Here is a 22,053-nt window from a genome sequence, read left to right as displayed (position 1 = left end):
TGGTCTTCAGCGTCATTCAATTTACTGTCTCTTTATGATTTTCTACCTGGATGTTCTATCCATTATTGAAAATGGGATATTAAAATCTCCAACTATCTGGCGCCTGGGTGGCTCAGTGGGTTAAGCCGCTGCCTTCAGCTCAGGTCATGATCTCAGGGTCCTGGGATGGAGTCCCGCATCGGGCTCTCTGCTCAGCAGGGAGCCTGCTTCCTCCTCTCTCTCTCTGCCTGCCTCTCTGCCTACTTGTAATCTCTGTCAAATAAAAAATAAATCTTAAAAAAAAAAAAATCTCCAACTATCGTTATCTATTTCTCCCTTTAGATCTGTCAGTGTTGCTTTATATATTTAGTTGCTCCAATGAGAGAGACCACCTTTGTCTCTTATGACTGTTTCTACTTTTTTTTTTAAGATTCATTTTTTTCTTTGAGAGAAAGAGAGAGAGTGAGCAAAGTGGGGGAAGGGGCACAGGGAGAGAATCCCCAAATAGACTCCCTGTTGAGTGTGGAGCCCAATCCTGGGCTTGATATGACCCATGAGATCACAACTTGGGCTAAAACTAAGAGCTGTATGTTCAACTGATTGAGCCACCCAGGTACCCTTCTTATGACTATTTTTTACTTAAATTCTATTTTGTCTCATTTAAGTATAGCCACCCCTGCTTTCTGTCAGTTATCATTTGCATGAGATATCTTTTCCCATTTTTTTCACTTTTAGACTATCTATATACTTAATTAAAGTGAGTCTCTTATTAGAAAGCATATTGCTGCATCCTGCTTTTTTTTTTTTTTTTCTTGATCTATTCAGTCACTCAATGTCTTTTGATTGTAGAGTTTAATCCATTTACACTAAGAGCAGTTATTGGAGTGCCTGGGTGGTTCAGTCAGTCAAGTGTTCAACTCTTGATTTTGGCTCAGTTCATGATCTCATTTTATTCCTCCTTTCCTCTCTTGCTGTCTTCCTTTGTGATTTGCTGATTGATTTGTATTGATATGATTTGATTCTTTCCTATTTTTCTTTTGTGTATCTTCTTTAGGTGTTTTCTTTTTGGTTACCATGATGCTTACATAAAACATTGTATAGTTAGAACGTTTTATTTTAAGTTTTTAACAGATTTAGATATGTAATTCTCTAAGTATTCTCAAAGCCACATGCACACCTTATTGTGCTTCTTATCATATTGTATTGCCAGTGTTGGTTTCCTTTATCATATCTTCATCGAGGCTGAGAGAGTCTTAAATGAAGGGCTTCTGTCTTACTTTCTTCATCTCTTGAGTGGTTGGCATATAATGTGTGTTTGGTGTTTGTTGATTGCAATTAAGAGGGCTTTACAGTTTTCTAAAATCCTTTACACTTATTATCTTACTTGTTATCTCAATTACTATCCACTCCTGCACTAATTCTAAGAAGTAGATTGTTTTATTCTTATTTTCTAAGTAAGGAAAATGAAATTTAGAGAGTTTCAGTGCCTTATTCATTGTTATAAAACTTACAATGATGTACTATTTTCCTAATCTAAGATGATGTGTTCTGTGTTCATATTTATTTTGAGACTAGATATATATTTTACAATTTTTGTTTTTTCAACAAGAGAAAGGAAAAAGGAGATGTAAATCAATTAGAAAATTCATATTATTGAAATGTTTCCAGCACATTAGTTCAGGGTCTCTATATGGAAAATGTGAACAATGGTAAAGAAAGTTATAATCACCATTGCTAAATTATTTTCTATTTCCAATCCACTATATTTAAAATGGAAAATCTTGTGGCAGAAAGAAAAAAAAAATGAGGTATTGATTTATATTGTGCTGCCTTGGTTAAAGTTGTGTCAATAAAATGCCACAGATAAAAGTAAAACATACATTTCATTTATATTCATAATTGAAATCTCTCATCTGAGTTTTGATAAACAGCTGGATGCTCTAGAACAACTGAATGGTTGGTATCCTGCAATATAGAAAGTCATAGGGAAATTCAATTTCTTTGAAGAAAAATCTGCTAACATTGAATTGTTGATTTGAGGTAGTATTTGCAATGTCCCTGGCTCATCCAAATTAACTGAACGTTTGACCTCAATATGGGTGCTGACACAGCCTAAGAGGAATGAATGCTGCTTGATTTTGATGAAATCAAAGCAATGAGCTGAAGGTTTTTTAAAATCCTTTTTAGACAACATTTTAACTAAAACAAATATAAACCATTATATAATATATGAAACTTGTGCTCTCCAAGTGTTCCAGCAATAAGAAAACTAAAATATCTTTCTATTGGGTCAGAGAACCTTACATTGAAACCAAACAAATCTTTGAATAAGCTTTAAACAAATATAAAATCTATAACCAGGTTTAAAAGATAAAAGCTTTAAAGAGATATAAAATATTATGGCTCTAATATTTTCAGTTAAAAGCTTTCAAAATACTACATTTTTATCTGGGTTAAATTTCAACATAATAATAATAAAATCTTTAAATGAGCCATAAATAGAGCTAATATGAAGCACAGAGTATTTGTTTGCTATAATTTTTTAATGATTAAATAATTATCTTCATAAGATTTCTTAGAACTTTTGGTTACTGTGTATACTTAGCTTTCATCTGAATGGCTTTTATGATCTTATAACCCTAATTATTCTTAATTTTTAAAAAGATTTATTTATTTATTTGAGAGAGAAGGAGTGTGTGCCCCAGCTAGGGGCTGAGGTAGTTTGGGGGCTGGCAAAGACAGAGGGAGAGGGAGAGAAAGAACCCCAAGCAGACTCCACACTGAGCACAGAGCCCGACTTGGGGCTAGATCCCACAACTCTGAGATCATGACCTGAGCTGAAACCAAAAGTCATATACTCAATTGACTGAGCCACCCAGGCGTCCTTGTTCTTGATTTTTTTTTTAACCTTTCTTTTAAATCTGTTCACCTGTCAACACAGTCCAAATCTAAGCTTCATTCCAAGTGCCTTCCCTTTTCTCTGTATTCCTTCTTAACTTCCAAGTACTATTCTAGCCTGATACTTCCAGGTATTTTAACGTATCTTTTCTCTATCACCACATCTCCTCTTAGTTCAGTTCTTATCACTTGTTAGCTAAAACTTCCCAATTGTCCATTTCCTTGCTGCTAGTCCTGCTCGTACCAAAGCAACTTCCATCCATTGCTTCTGAAATTAGGATCTGTTCATTGGAGCATTGGACTCATATAGGATTTTTTTCACCTGGCTTCACAAAAAGATAAGTGTAGAAGTAGAACATGACTGCCAAAACACTGATGTGTCTTCAGATAAATACATTTCTTGTGAATTAACAAAGTGCCAACTCTTAGAAATAAATTTAATTATATATAATTATATATTAATATATATAATTTATAATATACAATATTTTATGTATACAACTTATATATCACAAAGCATATATTTATATATGTGATTTTATGTATACAACATACATACATTATAATCTATATGTTACTCATATGAATATTGTAATCGTGGCTGCATTGCAAATTACCCCCAAGGGACAAGATGGACAATTCACTGCAGCTTGGTGACTCAAAATTCTGATCCTTAAACCTGGTATTTATGTTTTCTCTTTGCTGTCTGAATTTGATTTTTTCTTTGAACACTGCTTGACTCAGTATTTACAGCTCTTAAGTTCTTACTCAGCTTCTAAGAAAATAATAAATATTACTTCTTTCAAGGAAAAGTAGCAAAGCATAGTATAGTAAAAATTTTGGCTTATAAGTCAGACAAAAGTAATCCAAACTTTTCAGAACTGAGTGCAGAACTCCTCCACTGTTCACTGTCTGCACATTTAGTTTTAGGTCTGACAGATTAGGTTCCTTTTCCCACCTCTCACAAGAGAAGGGAGGAAGCTGGAATGCCATAATAAAAGTCACTCAATAAAAAACAAACAAACAAACAAACAAACAAACACAAAAAAAACACTGGTCTGTTTAACAACACCATGTGAAAAGCAACCAAAGCCAAAATGTATGAGAAAGCAATTACTACCTTCCTTTCCCAATCCACCCAGGATACAGAATATTCAACCAGCCCTCTTCCTAGAAGTGAGGTGCTGTTTCAATAATCATTCTTAAACAATAATTACGCTTAGGTGTTGTGGGAAAGCAAGAGACAAACAAAGGAAGACAAGAACAAGAAGTGATAGGAAAGCATGACACATTTGGATTTCTAGACCGGGTTTTAAATTCTGAAACTTCAATTCCACTTAGATTTTTTAAGTTACCTAAAATCTTTGAACTCTGGTTTGTTACTGATATGAATGGATTTAAAATACCTACAGCTTCAGAAGTAATTAGTCAAACAACAATAATAGCTAATATTTATTTACTGTTTCCTCCATATCAGCATAATCTAAGTGCTTACATACCTTATTTTATTTCATCGTTCATTAACATTGTTGAATAGGTTCTGTAATTATGAAAATGGAGAAATTTAGTATTATTTTGCCTATAATAAATTATACAAAAATTGGTAAGCAGGCAATTCAAATCTAGGACTGTTTGAATCTGGAACATAAGCGTCTACCATCATACAACACTGCACTGGATTAAATGAAAATATGTGTGTGAATGTAACTGACACATACATGTGCTAATTATATGTCGGTTTATCTTATTATATCTAATTATATATCTATAAAATAGAAATATTTTATATTTATAATATTCATGACTCTGCAATGAAATTATAATGCTATTAATTTTGCAGACCCCAGTATCAACAAGTCTAAAAAGTTTTAAAATATTTTCAAAGCATAAAAAGTAGAACATAAGATTATAATAAATAATCAAGGAAGGCTTCTTAAAGAAGATAAAATGTAAGATGACTTTAAAGGAGATGGTACATATAGACCAAAAGGAAGGACGTGAGAAGGTAATTTGCCCTCCACATAGATCCATATGTAAAAATTTATTATTTTAGGCAGAACTAGTTTTATTATTGTTTTCATTGATTTTGCAGTCTCTGTTAAGTTCTTCATTTGCCATTAGAAGTAAAGTGCTTTATTTCCCCAATAAAATTGGCTTTGAGTTGTAATAACCTATTTGAGTTCTATGAGCCATATTCCTGTGAACTCTTTAAATTTGAGTGTTCAGTTCTTCATTAACATCCTGATTTACATGTCCCTAGCGCTGCAAAGGCAGCTTGACTCAGCATAGGCCCGTTAGTGGAAATGCTTTGATGAAATCAGAGGCAAATATTCTTTTGCTTCACTGGGCATATGTTGAACAACTAGGGGTATTCATAAGCAAAAATGCTTAGTAAGTAAAACATAGGTGACAAAACTAGACATTCGCAATTTTTTTTTTTTTTTGGCAGAAATGATATATTGCTGTGAGACCATTTACCAGACTACAGAACTTGATTTATTGTCATTTTATTAACTTACTTATGAGTAGTTTGCTGTCTGAATTGGGCTGGATCCATGTGTATAAAATTTGTCACTTTTGACTTATTTGACATAAGTCAAATTATAGTTTCTTCTTTATCCATATCCAGACATAATAAGTGTTTGAGTGTAGACTCCATGTTAAAGTTCTATATATAATTAAATCACGAACTGTGCCACCATTTTTTTATGGCAATACATTCAGCAAAACACCAGGTTAAACGTTTGTACTTATAAAATGTTCCCGAAACGTTGATAGAGATATGTTGATAACCACCAAGGAATCCAATTTTACTATATATTTATAAATAAAAACCCAATATGTTTGCACTTATTTTTTAAGATTTTATTTATTTTTTTTGACAGATGGAGATCACAAGTAGGCAGAGAGGCAGAAAGCAGGCTCCCTGCTGAGCAGAGAGCCTGATGAGGGGTTTGATCCCAGGACCCTGGGATCATGACCTGAGCCGAAGGCAGAGACTTTAACCCACTGAGCCACCCAGGTGCCCCTATGTTTGCACTTCTAAGCCAATAAAGTCTATAAAGTATGAATAAAAGGAATTCCTGAAAAGCATACTTAATGGAACTGATGATTAGCATTAATATGGACCACTTACTGTGGTAGATGCTGTGATGGAGACTGAAACTCTCTTGAGGCCCATTTTTTTCTCTTATTTCTTTTGGCGTTAAACCCCAAAACTCCAAATAAGACTGAAAACCAGGCTACTGCTAGAGACTATAATAGCCATGTAACTAAATTTGGGTCAGCGGGATGGGTGTTGAAATAATGTGTACAACCTGTCTTAACTTCCTGAAGACAAGCGTTCTGACCTGGCCTTCTATTCTCTCTTGTCGCCCAAAACATGAATGAAGACGCTAAGGTCAGCCAGCTTGAACCAGGAGCACGACCATGCCATAGTATATGAGAAAACATCAATATGGAGAGAACTGATGTCCCTGAATGACCAAAGCAGGCCTCACCTAACCATCTTGGCCTCTCAGATGGCAGAGAAATACATTTCTTTTTTGAAAGTAACTATAATTTTAGGAGTTTTGCTATAACACCTTAGCCTATACTGTGAATGATAAATGGGCTTTACGTATTGGTCCCTTGACTTGATCTTTAAGACAACCGGTTGGCATGGGTATTATTATTTTTATTATTATTATTATTATTTCTATATTAATGATCCAGTCTTCAGCTTATACATAATTTTAAAAAAAATTGAGTACAAAACTTATGCCTTTTAAACAGTCATTTGTTTATTTGGGTTTTTTTCTGGATTCACATCCCCCTTCAATGCCCATGTAATTCGCAACTGAATGCCTTTCTCTCTACTCCTAGGTGTCTGGCTCCTCTGTGACTTCACTGCTGCTGTCTTGCTACCTCAGCAGCTATTCTCAGTCATTTCTGGATTCAGCATTTCCCAGAACTGCAGTTGTGAGGTGTTTTGGTTTGTAATGTGTAAATTTTCATTCACATAATTGAAAAACTATATTGAAAAACTTCCATTTTTCATGAGTTCATGTTAACCAAAGAAAAATAAATCTGATTACATTAAAAAGATCAATTCAATGAAATAAATGTGCTCTGTAGGTGTAGCGATGGAAATCTGGTTTATTGCACACATCTGAAAACTTCCATTCCTGGCTCACAGTCTTCTTCCTCTCCTTTATCCTTAGTGACCTAAGGATATCAATGATCTCTATGGAAACTGGAATCTCAATTGTTTTTGTTTTGTTTTGTTTTTCCCTCACCACCTCCCAATGACATTTCTTCCACTTCACCTCAGCCACCTAGTCTTCTGGGTTCACCTGGGTGCTGTTTTCAGAAACCCAGTCTTCTCTTACATCTGGGTTTCAGATACCCCAATATTTCATCATAACTTTCTATACTTCAAAGACGTTTGTTGTAGAACCACAACTTCTCTAATTCAACTTCCATGAGACCTAAAACAGGACTTCACATTTTCTCACTACCTCTGTGCCTTTTCCCTCTTGTCTTTACTACATTCCTTGTTCAGGTTAAATTCCCTGGTCTATAATTATAATCACACCTTGGCAAACATTCTTGGCTCACTTGCTCTTCTCTCCCTCTTTTGTTATAACATGATCTATCCTCAACCCTAGAGAAACCAAATTATTTTCTCCTCTTTGCCTGGACTCAAGGAAGTGAATATTGTCAGAGAAAGCCACAGAGCACTGGTTTCAGTTTAAATTCATAACCACAAACCTCAAACAGGTCCCTGGTTCTGCACATCAGTTCTGCTTTGTTTTTCTATAAAATTCATTTCTCACTCTGAAATAATTATTTCACACACTGTCCCATCTGTTCCTGCTTTCCCCGGTTATGGTAGATAAAGTCTCCCTCCTCTTTGTTTTCTCTACCCCACCCTTTCCGTCTTCAGCAACTGACTGCTTCCTTTCACCTTTAACTTTTCATTCATCACCTCGTTCCTTCTTGATATCTCTACTTCAGCCAGGTAGCAGGATGCTCTGACAATAACCCCACTTTTCTGAATCATCATTTTTCTCTTTCTTTTGTATATCATTCTAATCAGTATATATAAAGCTTCCAGAGCCCTTTTCATCTTACAAAACAAAACAAAACAACAAAAACTTCCCTTGATTCCACATGTGCTGCCAAGTTTCTCTACATTTCTTTGTTTCTGTTCATAATAAAATATTTTGAAAGTGTCATCTACAGTCTTCATTTCTTCACACCCTGTTATTTTGTTAGCCTTTCTAATCAGTATTCTATACCCACCAAGCCATTGAAATTGCCATTTCCTAAGCTTATCACAACACACCTTGAAGAATCTTTCAACGTAATTAGACCACCCTCTTTTCAAACAGAACTTTTTCTCAGTTTTTATAACACTGCTCCATTGGTTTTCTTACCAAGGTTTTAGTTGCTCTTTCTATATACAACTATTGAAATTCTGCGTGGAGCTCGGATCTTGGTTCTTGTCTTTACATTTCCTTGCTATATGAGGTCATCCATTCCTATGACTTAGAAAATTATCTTCCATACATACATCTACAGTCCTGACATTTTAGATATCTTGACTTCTTTAACTGGAGAATATTTACTTTGCCACTTACCTATTTAATAAGCACCTTAGAGTTAACATATCCTCAACTAAAACTATTGCATTTTCCCCAAAACCTATTTTAACCCCAGGCCTTCCCCATCACACTAAAGGACACTAAAATTGAATTAGTTGCTCAATTCAGAAACCTGAAAGTTCTTCCTGATATCTCCATCTTTTGTAGATTGCATAACCAATTCAACCCTGTTCCACTGGTTCTCTACAATGTATTTCAAATACGTCTGTTCCATTCTATCATCATTGCTTCTCCCCTGGTTTACATCATCATGTCCAATTTGAGTGATCTCTTAACTTGTCTCCACAGTTTCAAATTGTGCCCTTGCAATTTACTCACTAAACCTTCATATGAGCAAGGTATTTCTATATCTTCCCATTGTCCTTAGCAAGAAGGTTTTTATTCTTTCATCACGACACACGTTGCCTGCCTGTAGGTATGCGCTATTGCTTGCCTACCCACCAAACCCATGTTGTATTCTTCCTCTTCCTTCACTTCTGCATTTCAGCCACATTCAGTTTTTGATACTCTCTATACATGAAGCTCTTTCCTAGCTCAGACTCTACACTCCTCTTTTCCTATAACTAGAATCATCTTCCTTGGGTTCCATGAAATCTCTTTGCTTATAATTTAGGTTTAGGTTTAAATATCTCTGAAAGCTACTACTTTTTCTATGTATTGATTTATGTAAAAAAATAGAAGATTTTGAGGTTGCTGCTGTTGCTAATGCACATCAGCCTGCCCAATTACCTTCAAGGTATATAGCATTTAATACAGGGGAAGTATTACAGAATTTGCCCTCTGTTCAAAATAATTTACTAGGAGAGTGCTAATGAAAAGAAGACTTTATGGACAATTTTTTTTTTTTGAGAAATAAAAATTCTCTGTAGTTGTTCAAGGTGAAAATTAATGCAAGTTTATTTTTTTGATTATTCAGGTCACAGTCAAGTTGCTGCAGCTTGTGCTTTGCTGTGAAATAGCAACAAAACTCAGACTGTGTTATGGTTTGCATACTACTATTAGACACTGTACTGTGTTGTTTGTCTATTGTCACATGTTCTCACTCCAGATTTAATACTGGAAAGAACCCTAGGGAACAGAGCTAAAGCCAATATGGATTAAAGTCCTTAGAAAACTATTCATGACACAGAGTACATAATCGAGTGTGTATTCTCTACAAAACACTCTTAAAAATTCAAGTTGATTGATAATATGTGTTACTGAAGGTTATTTTGGAATGGCGCTGCTCTTGTGATAATAATTAAATGTCTGCCTTGGTTTTACAAAACCTTCATAATTTGGTTGGAAAGAATTGTCTAAAGGTAAAGTTGGACTCAGCAGGACAGTAATTCTATTTTACCTCCTTTCAAAAAATATAGTTAGCTTTCTGTTTAAAGTATAAACAACATAGACAGTGATGCTTCAAATGCTGTCTTTAACTAAAGGAGTTTTGCTTAAACCAGTTTGGATGTATCTTTGTATAACAATGCCCCTCCTGCCCCATGCCTGAATATTTGGAATCATACACTCCTACTAAAATTGGTTGTGAATAAGCCATATGTTAAAAGTATCTAGATATTTCATGAACCTTTATTTTCGTTTTCCTATGATTCTACCTTATAAGGATTTCATCTATTTGAAAGAAATTCTATGAATTCCATTCCTTAATGGCTGTGATATTTACTATCTACTAATTCAACATTAAATAATAATGATGTTATGTCATCACAGCCTTTAATAGCCGCAGGTTCTACTCAAGACTTGTTTTTATAAAGCTGTTTTGAAAAAAACAGTTTCTATAATTTGATTTTCTCTTTATGAAAGAGCAATGCTAAATGGGTAATCTTAAATAATATAATGTGTGTTTTAACTAGAACAGAAAAGCTTTTATTCCTTCTATTTGTGAATGTACTAATATATGCAAAAATCTCAATTCTAAAATGATTGTAGCATATACTTGTACCAATCATTTCTTAACAAAATAAACACAAAGTTAATTTGCTCTTTGAACCCATATTTATTCAATGCCCACTGAACATTGTGCTAAGTGTAGAATCACACACACGATGTTATTACATGATGTCAAACACAAAAACAATTATGTAAAAAATTATAGGTGACCACAAAACCTTTGACATTCCTCCTATTGCATATTCTGTGTAGGATAGATAATTGCTTTTATTGGTAGAGTAAAATGGAAATATTTCTGAGTATACACCTGAAAACTGACCCAACCATTGGGCCATTTCCTGCCTCCTGGTTTTCTTGCCTCTTATTTCTTTTGAGACTTAGTCATCATGCTGTGTGGAAGCCCAAACAGGCTTATCAAAACACACAGGTACCAATATGCCATCTGTGGTAGCCAGCCTCTAAAGTGACCCACAATGATCTTTGCTTTCCTGGTATTCATCACCTTATGTAATATCCTTCCACACTGAATAAAGTTGAACTGTGTTTAACTAATCAAATGTTACAGGAAAAACAGTGTGTGACTTCTTAAGCTAAACATTAAAAGCCATTGCAACTTCTGTTTTGTTCTTTCTCAGACCACACTGGGGAAAGCCAGCTGCCATGTCATAAGGTCATTTAAGCAACCCTATGGAGAGGTCCACAGAGTGAGGAACTAAGGTTTTCTGCCAATAGCCAGTACGAACTCGCAATCAATGCGAGTAAGCCACTTAAAAAAAGATTTTCCAGCTTCAGTCAAGCCATCAGGTGACTGCAGCCCTCGTCAATGTCTGGCTGTAACATCATAAGAGACCAGAAGAAAAACTCAACTAATTCTCTCTCAAATACCCGACCCACAAAAACTATATGGAACAAACAGAAAGATCCACAAATATTTTTGTTTTTCTAAGCTGCTAAATTTGAGTTAAATTGTTATGCACTAATAAATAACAAATATATCAGACATTCATAAGACCATCTTGGAAATTTATTTTCCTGCCTTTGTTCAGCCACTCCACTGCCACTTTGTGAACAAAAACAAACCATCCTTGCTGAGTTCTGTCCAAATAGCAGATTTGTGAGCAAAATAAAAGATTATTGTTTTAAGTTTTAGAGTCATTTGTGCAGCAATCAATAACTGGAACATATAAGGATGAAGTAATATATATTCCTACCATCTTACTTAATCTTACAGATGCAGGTAAATAAATTCACAAGTCTTATAATGGGGTAATAAATTGTGCCACTGGAGCATAGAGCACAGACCTAACCTAAGCATAGAGTAGGGATTTTGAGAAGGCTTCCCAGAGTAAATAAGTCTTGCAAGTTTGTCTGGTAAGATAAGAAACTTTTATTCTGATATTTGGAAATATGGCACACCCAGATGGATATTATTTACTTCTTCATTCCTCATTATCCTTGGAAATCCAAGTTTACGGTCTTCTATAAATATCAACAAATGATAACTACCTTAACAGAATACAACTTTATAAAATTGATCAGTATTATTGTCATACAAAAAATAAAGCCAATATTTGATAGGAACAAACACATTTAATATCTTTGATTAAATTATGATTTGTGTTCTAGCTGTAATTAATCATTACCATGTTTATAGAGAAGGCTTCCCAGAGTAAATAAGTCTTGCAAGTTTGTCCAGTCCCTTATCAAAACAAAACCTTTTTATGCTGATAACAGATCTGGATTCAGACTGTTTGGTTTTGGAATCTGTATTAAATCCTTACAATTTCCACAGAGTGTTGTCTCTTTGTCTTATTCCCACTGTCTTTCTGGGCCATTCTAATCCCCCTGGTTGATAGCGATCTGTGCAAATTCCAGTTGACCTAACTTACTGACCATTTAGAAAATGCCAGAAGTATGTACATCTGAGGTACTGAAACTAATGGGGCTGTGACAAATTTATTATTTATTTAATAATTATAGGCAGTCAGTGAAATATTATGTATTTAGGAGGTCTTTTCTCAAAACATGTTTATGATTTTGGAAAGAAAACCTGAATTTTAAAAATCAAAGGATTATCTTTCTCTGATTGACTTACGATATGTGGTGAGTGCTATGAAATGTGTAAGCCTGGCAATTCACAGACCTGTACCCCTGGGGCAAATAATACATTGTATGTTAATAAAAATAATTAATAAAAAATTTTTAAAAATCAAAGAATTGTATCAGTACTGTGATGGTTAATTTTATGTGTCAACTTGGCTGGACCGTGGTGTTTAGCTATGTGGTCAAATGTTATTCCTATGTTTATAAAAATTAAAAAATTAAAAAAAATGTTATTCCAAATGGTTCTGTGAGAGTGTTTTTGGAGGAGATGAATATTTAAATCAGTAGACATTCAATATTTAAACTAGTAGACATTCAGTAAAGTAAATTGTCCTCCTTAATTTGGGTGGGCTTCATCTAATCAGTTGAAGATGTTAACATCTCCAAAGCAAGACAGAATTCTCCCAGAGATCGCAGCATTGGCTCTTTCTTGGTTCTCCTGTCTTATGCCCTTTCAACTTGAACTGCAACTCTTCCTGAGTCTCAAGCCTGCATACCCACCCTGCAGATTTTAGACTTGCCAGCCTCCATACCATGTGAGCCAATCCTTCAAATAAATCCCTCTATAAATGTGTGTATGTGTGTGTGTGTGTGTGTGTGTGTGTGTGTGTATCCTACTGGTTTGTTTCTCTGTAGGATCCTGATTAATATAGAATACATATACTTTATATGGATATTTTTACTTCATTTACATGATATATATTTTTAAAAAATAAGCATTTTAAGCTTGAAACCTGCATTTTATAAGTCTTCAGTTCTGAGGCATTTTTCAGTTTGTCTAAAGAATTTTTTTCTGACACCATCTCCAAAAGAAGATATTTTGTCTTCCCATTGACTATTACACAAAAACTTGCAGGATAACAAATGATGACTTATATATTCCCTAGGAGAAAACACTGAAGTATTCTTATAGTCCTTTCCAAAGAAGAGAGTCTTGGCAAATTTCCTGTGAAACTGAACTGATATGGACCAAAGATAGATCCACATGTTAGATCTAGTACTTAAACCTCAGTTTGGCTGATCTTTCTTTATCTTTTGCTGAATTAAGAAAATTAAGCATTAATTACTTAAAATTTTATTCAGAGTTAAGTAAAACAATGTGATGTTTATAAATTCATGAATCCTCACTGAAGAGATCGATGTATTTTCATATTCTTTTGCTTTTAGCCTTATGACTGTTGATTTCTTTCTTTAAGAAACACTACCCCCCCCCAACATATCCATTTGATTGTTTTTAGGTGTATTTATTTTGTGTCTCTTGCATCTTTGGAGCATACCATTTATGAAGTATGTGAATAACAGGAATGGTTTGAAAAAGCACATTTGGGGGGCACCTGGTGGCTCAGTGGGTTAAGCCTCTGCCTTCGGCTCAAGTCATGGTCCCGGGGTCCTGGGATCAAGCCCTACATCAGGCTCTCTGCTCAGTGGGAAGCCTGCTTCCTCTCTCTCTCTCTCTGCCTGCTTCTCTGCCTACTTGTGATCTCTGTCTGTCAAAAAAATAAATAAAATCTTAAAAAAAAAAGAAAAAGCACATTTGGCTCCAAGTTCAACACAGAAAAATGAGACTCAAGTCTCTTTATCATCCACCAGTGTTTCTGGTAAAGTCTCCTTGTCCCCCATTTTTGCTACATTTATCATTCATATTGTTATCCATTCTATCCTAATGACCTAGAAGTGTCACTGTTATTCTTCTAGTTTCTACTGGTGACCTGAAGTGCTTAATGTCTTTTGTGAGGGTAATTTTCTAAAAATTCTACCTGTGGTCCCTTTCCTCCATATTAGGATCTTCAAAAGATGACCTTTTTAATTTAATATTTTTGTCATATCATCATGTATTCTACTAAAGTTTCAGAAAGATCCACTTGAAACTTCCAGTTTCTTCTAAAACCCCTCACTCTAGGTAGGCAACTCCCAAGGAAACTAAAACAAAAGTATATTTGTGTGATACTCATTTCCTGTCAATAAATGTCCTTCACCACCAAGCACACAAACTCTCAAGACGTGTTAGGATGTGCTTAAACGTCCTGAGCTTTAAAGAAATATTTACCTATTTGGGGCCCTTTATGCCCCATTTTATTAGAAAGTTTTAATCCAGGCATCCTGGAGCCCATTGTCTATATTCTGGAGCACCTTTTCCCAACAGTATGTCCCTTTTGGAAAGTAGATTTCTGTTGAGATGGAAAATTTCTCTTAAGCAGCTTTATTTTTTAGGTACAGGTGTTGGTTTCACAAGATCTTTATTCACTTCAAACCACTGAGCTTCTATAGGACCTCTAAAACTCTCAAAACACTCATTAAGGGAAAACCAAACACCAGTTTTGTTGGTTTGCCTCCTATCCCTCTACATTAATACTATGATCCAGTAAGATTTTGATTGTATAATAACCCCTCATTATACTTGAATGTTAGTCCATACTTTCTTTTCATTTGATATGCTTGGTTGTCAAAAAAGATGTTGGACAAATAATAAACTGAGGCACAAAAAGGCTAAGTAGCTAGGCCTTACACAACATTAAGTATTAGAATTGGGAAATTATTTTCCCCTACAAAGGTACAAGGCACTATTGTTGAATAGAGTGAAACTATAATAACACACACACACACACAAACACACATATACTCTCTTCTCTCTCTCTCTCTTTCTCAAAAATAATATGCTCCTTCACTTCTATGGGTTATTTTAAGACTTCTAAAGCCCTACTGAGAGATTATCTCTAATCAGATAAACAGCAATGAACTGTCCATAACCAAAGAAAAATAAACTGGCATATAAAGAATATTCTTTGGGGCGCCTGAGTGGCTCAGTGGGTTAAGCCTCTGTCTTCTGCTCAGGTCATGACCTCAGGGTCCTGATTGAGCCCGACATCAGGCTCTCTGCTCAATGGGGAGTCTGCTTCCCCCCTCTCTCTGCCTGCCTCTCTGCCTACTTGTGATCTATCTCTCTCTCTCTGTCAAATAAATAAAATAAAATCTTAAAAGAAAAAAAGAATATTTTTCAATTTTATCAGTTCTGGTAAAAGTGGTGGATTATTCACTGAGAGTATGGCCTGCCAATTTAATGAAAAAAGTATAAACTGCTGAATTGTGGTTTATGAAAATAGTTCCCAATTGCCCGTCCTTTTTGGGAGGTAAAATTATAATTGCTTCCCTAGTCAAAGTTATCATCAAGTGAAATAAGCAAACAAAAGAGTAAGTTGGCTTAAAATCACTTTGGCCAGGTAAGACACAGATCTAAACAAATTCACGGTCAGTATATCAATGTGTTCCGAATTTTGAAAATTATGGGTTTTCTGCATATTATTTTCACATTTACAGAATAATTTTGGTAAGTTAACATTACAGTACATGGTCTGTGCTTATTTTTAAAAAAGTTTTATAAACTTTACTTTTTTTAGAATAGTCTTAGTTTCACAGGAAAAGTGAGTGAAAAGTATGGAGTGTTCCCATATACTCCTTTGCACATGTGCGCAACCTCTCCCACTACTGACATCCTGCATTAGATTAGCACATTTGTTGCACTTGCTGAACCTACTACACTGATGGATCATTATCATCTCAATTCTGTAGCTTATATTAGGGGTCACTTAGAGCGTTAGATGTTCTATGTGTGTGGACCAATGTATAAAGACATGTATCTAGCATTTACAGAAGAGTTTCACTGTTTTAAAAACCTGCGCCCTGACTGTTTATCTTCTCTCCATTCCCTATCCCCTGACAACCACGGATCCTTTTACAGTCTTCACAGTTTTGTTTTTAACCACAGTGATAGATAGAATTATATAGAATGTAGCCCTTTTGATATGTCTTTTTAAGAGCAGTGAGATCATGACCAGATACCTCTGGCACACCTTTGCTCCTATGTTATTGGGCAGAACCAAGTCACTTGGCGGACCCTAAACAAACCCACTGGAGGTTATCCTGCTCAGTGTGAGCACGCACTACATGAAGATGAAATCACAAGTGAGGTGTCTTGTGTATAATATGACACGATGAAATGAATAGGGGCTTTCAAGTTACTTTGACCTGGATTTTGCCCTGGATTGGCTATTTACTTGAGCCACATTTTTCTCCTTTGTAAAAAGCAGATATAGATACCTATAGGATCCTTGTAATGATTGGATAATCATGTAATGAAACTGACCCAATGTTTGGCAAAGAGTTAGTGCCAAGTAAACATTTCTTTTGCAGGATACTCTGCCTCTGTACATGCTACATTCACAATACAATACATGTGATTGAATACAATTTAGAATGATGGAACCTATTCAACTAGTCATATCTATAGCAACAGATTTGCATAGACTTACAAAGGAAATTTATTTGGATTATTTAAATTGAAATGGGTGGTCTCTATAGATTGTTACTAATAGGTTATTTTTTTCTTTTTCTTTTTTTAAAGATTTTATTTATTAGTTGACAGAGAGAGACCACAAGTAGACAGAGAGGCAGGGAGAAAGACAGAGAGAGAGGAGGAAGCAGGCTCCCTGCTGAACAGAGAGCCCGATGAGGGGCTTGATACCAGGACCTTGATATCATGACCTGAGCCGAAGGCAGAGGCTCAACCCAGATGCCCCACTAATAGGTTATTTCTAAGTAAAACAAACAAACAAAAAACCCATGCGTTGTTTTTACAATTCTCATTGGCAGCATTTTTTTTTTTTTTTTATTTTGCTGCGTGAAAAAGAAATAATGCATGTGATTGTGGGTATAAAGTTGGGATGATCCTATGCAGAGAAATATCTTTTGTTTTTTCTCCTTAATCTAAGTGGCATATGCCCTAATGGAGACACTAATTTCTTTCATCCACGTTTTTATTTTTTTAATTTTCTGAACTTCATTAGATTTTGAACTAGATTTGTGAAGCTTTGCTGAATTTTCCTTGTGAGAAAATTATTTTGAGCTTGTCAATCCATCAGCACGATGACTGGGAAATATTTTAAAGAAAATATGAACTGTACTCACCAAGAAGCTGAAAATATAAAACTGTGGTTTTGACTTGTCACTGTAAAAGAGCATGACAAATTTATTGTTATCCCGACTTCACAGTCGTCAGCTCTTCTACATAAAGTGGTCACATAGGTGCTATGGTTGTCACTAGAAGTAGAGCTCGATGTATCTTTACAAAAACATCAAACATTGCTGCACTAACACAAAGGGAAATACCCAGTACTCCTGGGCAGACAGGGTATAGCAAAAGGTCTGTGATTTAGTCACTACGTGATTAGACAATTTTAACAATGCAGTTAACTGTGTTGTTTTGATAGGTATAGGGGGCAGGTAGGTTTGTTTCTCTCAATTTCCATGCCAGTTTCTTGTCAGTTTTACTACAAAGGTGTGCAGCTATTTGAAAAAAAGGATCCTAGGAAAGCGCATTTATCAATTATCAAAGTAGAAGAGAAGAAAAATACATTTTCCAGGGAGACAACCATATGCTAGGCACTGTGCAAAATGCTGAGGATACACAGGTGGATACAATAAGATCCTCATTCTTAAAAACAATCTATGGGTGGGCAAAACTGAAGCTCTGATACAAGTGTGGTTTTTGCTGGCACCGAGCTGCACACAGAGCATTGTGGTAGCGCATAAAGGCACGGCAGTTAGGGGAAGCTTGTTTGATAATTACTGTTGTACATAATGCAGGAGAAGCATGGTAGGAGAGGGCATTTTAGGCAAGCACAAGGACACAGAGGTAAGAATGAGGGGGGATCTTTGGAGAGCTGGTGGTTCAATGCAGTTGCAGTTTTCAGTTGCAGGGGTGGGGGTCATGGCAAAAGATCAGAGATCTTGAAGATAGGGCAGGGAGGAATCAGGTCAGGAAGTTTCTCTAGGCCACAAGGATCTTGTATTTTACCCTGAAAATTACAAGATGCTAGTAAAAAGGCAATGGACATATTTGTAGAGAAGTTTTGTAGCAGCATTGAAAATAAATAGGCTGGGAATAATATTAGAACTAAATCCCTTGGTTAAGTACTATAATACTGTTACTCAGCTCTTACTCCCCCCAGAGTGATTCCTACAAATGTTGCAGAAGGAGGATGTTAAATTACACAGGAAAAGATCATCACTATTTCTGTAACCAAGGACAAATAATACAACTCACAAAAGCAAGCAAGATTCATGTCTGCCTCCAGGGACACTTCTCATTAGATAAGGGCTACGTTATTATGGTCCTTAACAGGATAGAAAACCAGGCTGCACATGAGAACTCATGGTGGAAAGGTATTTTCAGCAGTTAGAGAACAGAGTACACCGTTAGCTATTTGATCTGGGAATGCAGTCTCAGATGCTGCCAAGAAAAGCCTTCTGGCACTCTGTGGGTAAGGCCTCTGATTATTGCTTCTTGCTTCAAAGATGTTGGCCATTATCTTAAGCTCACCTATCTGCTTGAATTCAGACAAAATAAAAAAATGAAGGGGCCATTAAATTAAAGAAAGTTGCTTTCAATATATTCAAGCTTTGGGTTTCAGGAGTCCCTGAAAATGATAAAATGTGGCAGAAAGACATCTGGAAAATACTAATATTATTTTAACCTTTTAATTTCAATAATAATAATAAGTTTTCTGTGGCTGGAGGTATTTAGATTAGGTATATGTTAGTCTGGGAATTGACTCTAGCCTATGAAGTTTTTTTTCTTTTAAAGATAATTTTTGTATTCTGAGGCAAAGTGAAACCACCCTATAACCAATGCTCAGTTCTAGAAATAAAATATCATATGATAAAGATAAATGGAAAAAAATAAAATCTAAAAGCTATAATTACTTTTCTACAAAGTGAAACATATTCAATAAAAAGCCTTTATTTTACTGAGACTGCATCTTTTTCTTTCTTTTTTTGATATAAGATATTGTTTCTATTGAGAAATTATATTTGTAGACCTTAGGTTTTCTTAGTTGATGTTTTTATTGTCTTCAATTTGACAAAATGATAAGGTAGGAAAGTAACACTGGCTTCCCTAGATACCTCTTGAAATGTATGTCTTTCACCAGCCAGGAAACCCCAGAGTATAGATAACTACATAAAAGAAATGATGCAAAGAGTATATATCCATTGAATAGTGGAGGAATAAAATATATTTAAATTTTTTTCTAGTCTGAAAATAAAACCAAATAAATGCAATTTTATTTTAAGAGTTAAAGGACTTTTTTACTGTATTTTTTTTTTTGGCTCATTAAAAAAAGTTATTTTTTACCTGTCTGTTTCTCTGGAAAAGTGTATAGCCAAAGTACATATTCTTTTTTTTTTAATGTTTATTTTTATTTAAAAATATGTCTTCTTTTTTTCACAAATTTTAGCTTGCTTCTCAATGCCTCAAGAGATTTTGAAATCTTAAATGTTAAGTATGTTTTCAGATTTTAAAAAAAACAACAAGACTGCAGGAAAATTTAATCAGGATAATTGTAGTTATTGCTTAAATAAACTATACTTCTAAATTTAATATAGCAAATATAATGGTTTTATGAGAAAATGGAGAAGCATGTATTTTATGCTTCCAAGTAACTTTAAACATATTAAGAATTTTTAAAGGGTATTGTATATTGTACATTTTAAAGTATTTTGTGAAAATGTTTTTTCCTGAAGATATCATTAATAACAATAAACTACTTTGCCATGAGTTCAGCTTGTCGAGAAATTTTACAATATAAGAAAAGATCATGGCAAATTGATTACTACTTCTAAAAAGGCAACTCAAAACCATATTACTGATGACAAGTTGGCTACATTAGTTTTGCTTACAGAAAGATAGGAGTTTAGAGAATGATGGCCAAGCAGAGCTGACTGTTTTTCCAATCAAAAACTCAGGCTGACATGCTTTATCTAGCAGCTATGAATAATGTCCTCATTTTTCAAAACTGTTATTATGTGCCTGCTCAAGTCCAGGAATACAGTTGTGTTCCCTTTGCAGTTAGTTACAGATAAAAGAAAAACCTACCAATATAATTCTAGATAGATATTCTAGATCACAGATATACAACTAATGATTATTATTTCTCATGATGATAAAATAGATCAGAATGAGGCATCCAGGAAAGAAAGATATTGGACACATGGTAAATGGTTTAAACCGATAAGACACAATTTTATACAATGTACAACTAAAGCCTCTGAAATGTTACTCAAAGGCTGTCTAAAATTATTAAAAAAGAAAAGTAAAGATGTATTCAGGTTAATAAATGTTGACTGGGTACATTTTATGTCTTAGATGTTGTACAAAATTCTGAGAAGAATACAATGGAAAACATACCACAAACAACTGGAGAAATAGATTGACCCACTGATATAATTAAGGATATTAACCTAACAGCTCTATTGACATGCATCCTTGAAATTACTCCTCATGCCCAAATATAACAATTTTTAACTTTGTAAGTGATCAAAGAGAATTCAAATTTATTTATATTTTTAAATAGGCTCCACACCCAATGTGGGGCTTGAAATTATGACCCTGAGATCAAGAGACTCAGACTCAAGAACTGAGCCAGCCCAGCACTTCCAGTGATACAAGAGAATTCATATTGAAATAAGATGTTATTTATAATTATTAAGTCATATAAAATTATTTATTATAAAAGTCCTTAATGCTGGGGAACTAGAAAGAAACATGCAACAATTACACTTGTAAGTGGTATTGCAGATGGCACAATATTTTTGAATTAATTCTGAAAAAATAATTCCTCAGAAAAAGCTATATAAATTTAGATGTCAACTGCAGAAAATTTTAAGGTACATCATTATACATATCAAAGAAAGATATTGAGAAAGTTATAGAACACCAGTTCGGAGTGCCTGGATGGCTCAGTGGGTTAAAGCCTCTGTGTTCAGCTCAGGTCATGATCTCAGGGTCCTGGGATCGAGCCCCGTGTTGGGCTCTCTGCTCGGCAGGGACCCTACTTCCTCCTCTCTCTCTGCCTAACTCTCTGCCTACTTGTGGTCTCTCTCTGTGTCAAATAAATAAATAAAATCTTAAAAAAAAAAAGAACACCAGTTCAATGAAATATGATGTGATCATAGACATCTGTTATAAAATTAAAGGTATACCTTGGAGATATTGCAGGTTCTGTTCCAGAAAACTACAATAAAGCAAATATTGCAATAATGTAAGTGAAATGAATTATTTGGTTTCCCAGTGCGTAAAAGTTATATTTTCACTGTGCTGCAGTGTATTTAGTGTGTAAAAGCATTATGTCTAAAATCCAATGTACATACCTTAATTAAAAACTACTTTATTGCTAAAAGATGCTAAATATCATGAGCTTTCAGTGAGTTGTAATCATTCATCACAGACTACCATAATAAAAAAAAATTTTGAAAGTTTGAAATATTGCAAGAATTACTAAAATGTGACACAGAGACACATATGAGAAAATGCTATTGAGAATTTGTGCTGATAGACTTGCTTGACATTGGGTTTCCGCAAACCTTCAGTTTGTAAAAAATACAATGTCTGTGAAACACAATAAAGAGAAGCTCAATTAAAAAAAAAGTATGCCTGTAATTAAGCGATTTCCTAGAAATATTCATTCTATGTAAGTCTCTT

Source organism: Mustela nigripes, chromosome 14 (assembly GCF_022355385.1).
Source record: "Mustela nigripes isolate SB6536 chromosome 14, MUSNIG.SB6536, whole genome shotgun sequence".
Taxonomy (NCBI): domain Eukaryota; kingdom Metazoa; phylum Chordata; class Mammalia; order Carnivora; family Mustelidae; genus Mustela; species Mustela nigripes.
Note: the sequence above shows the minus strand (reverse complement) of the source record.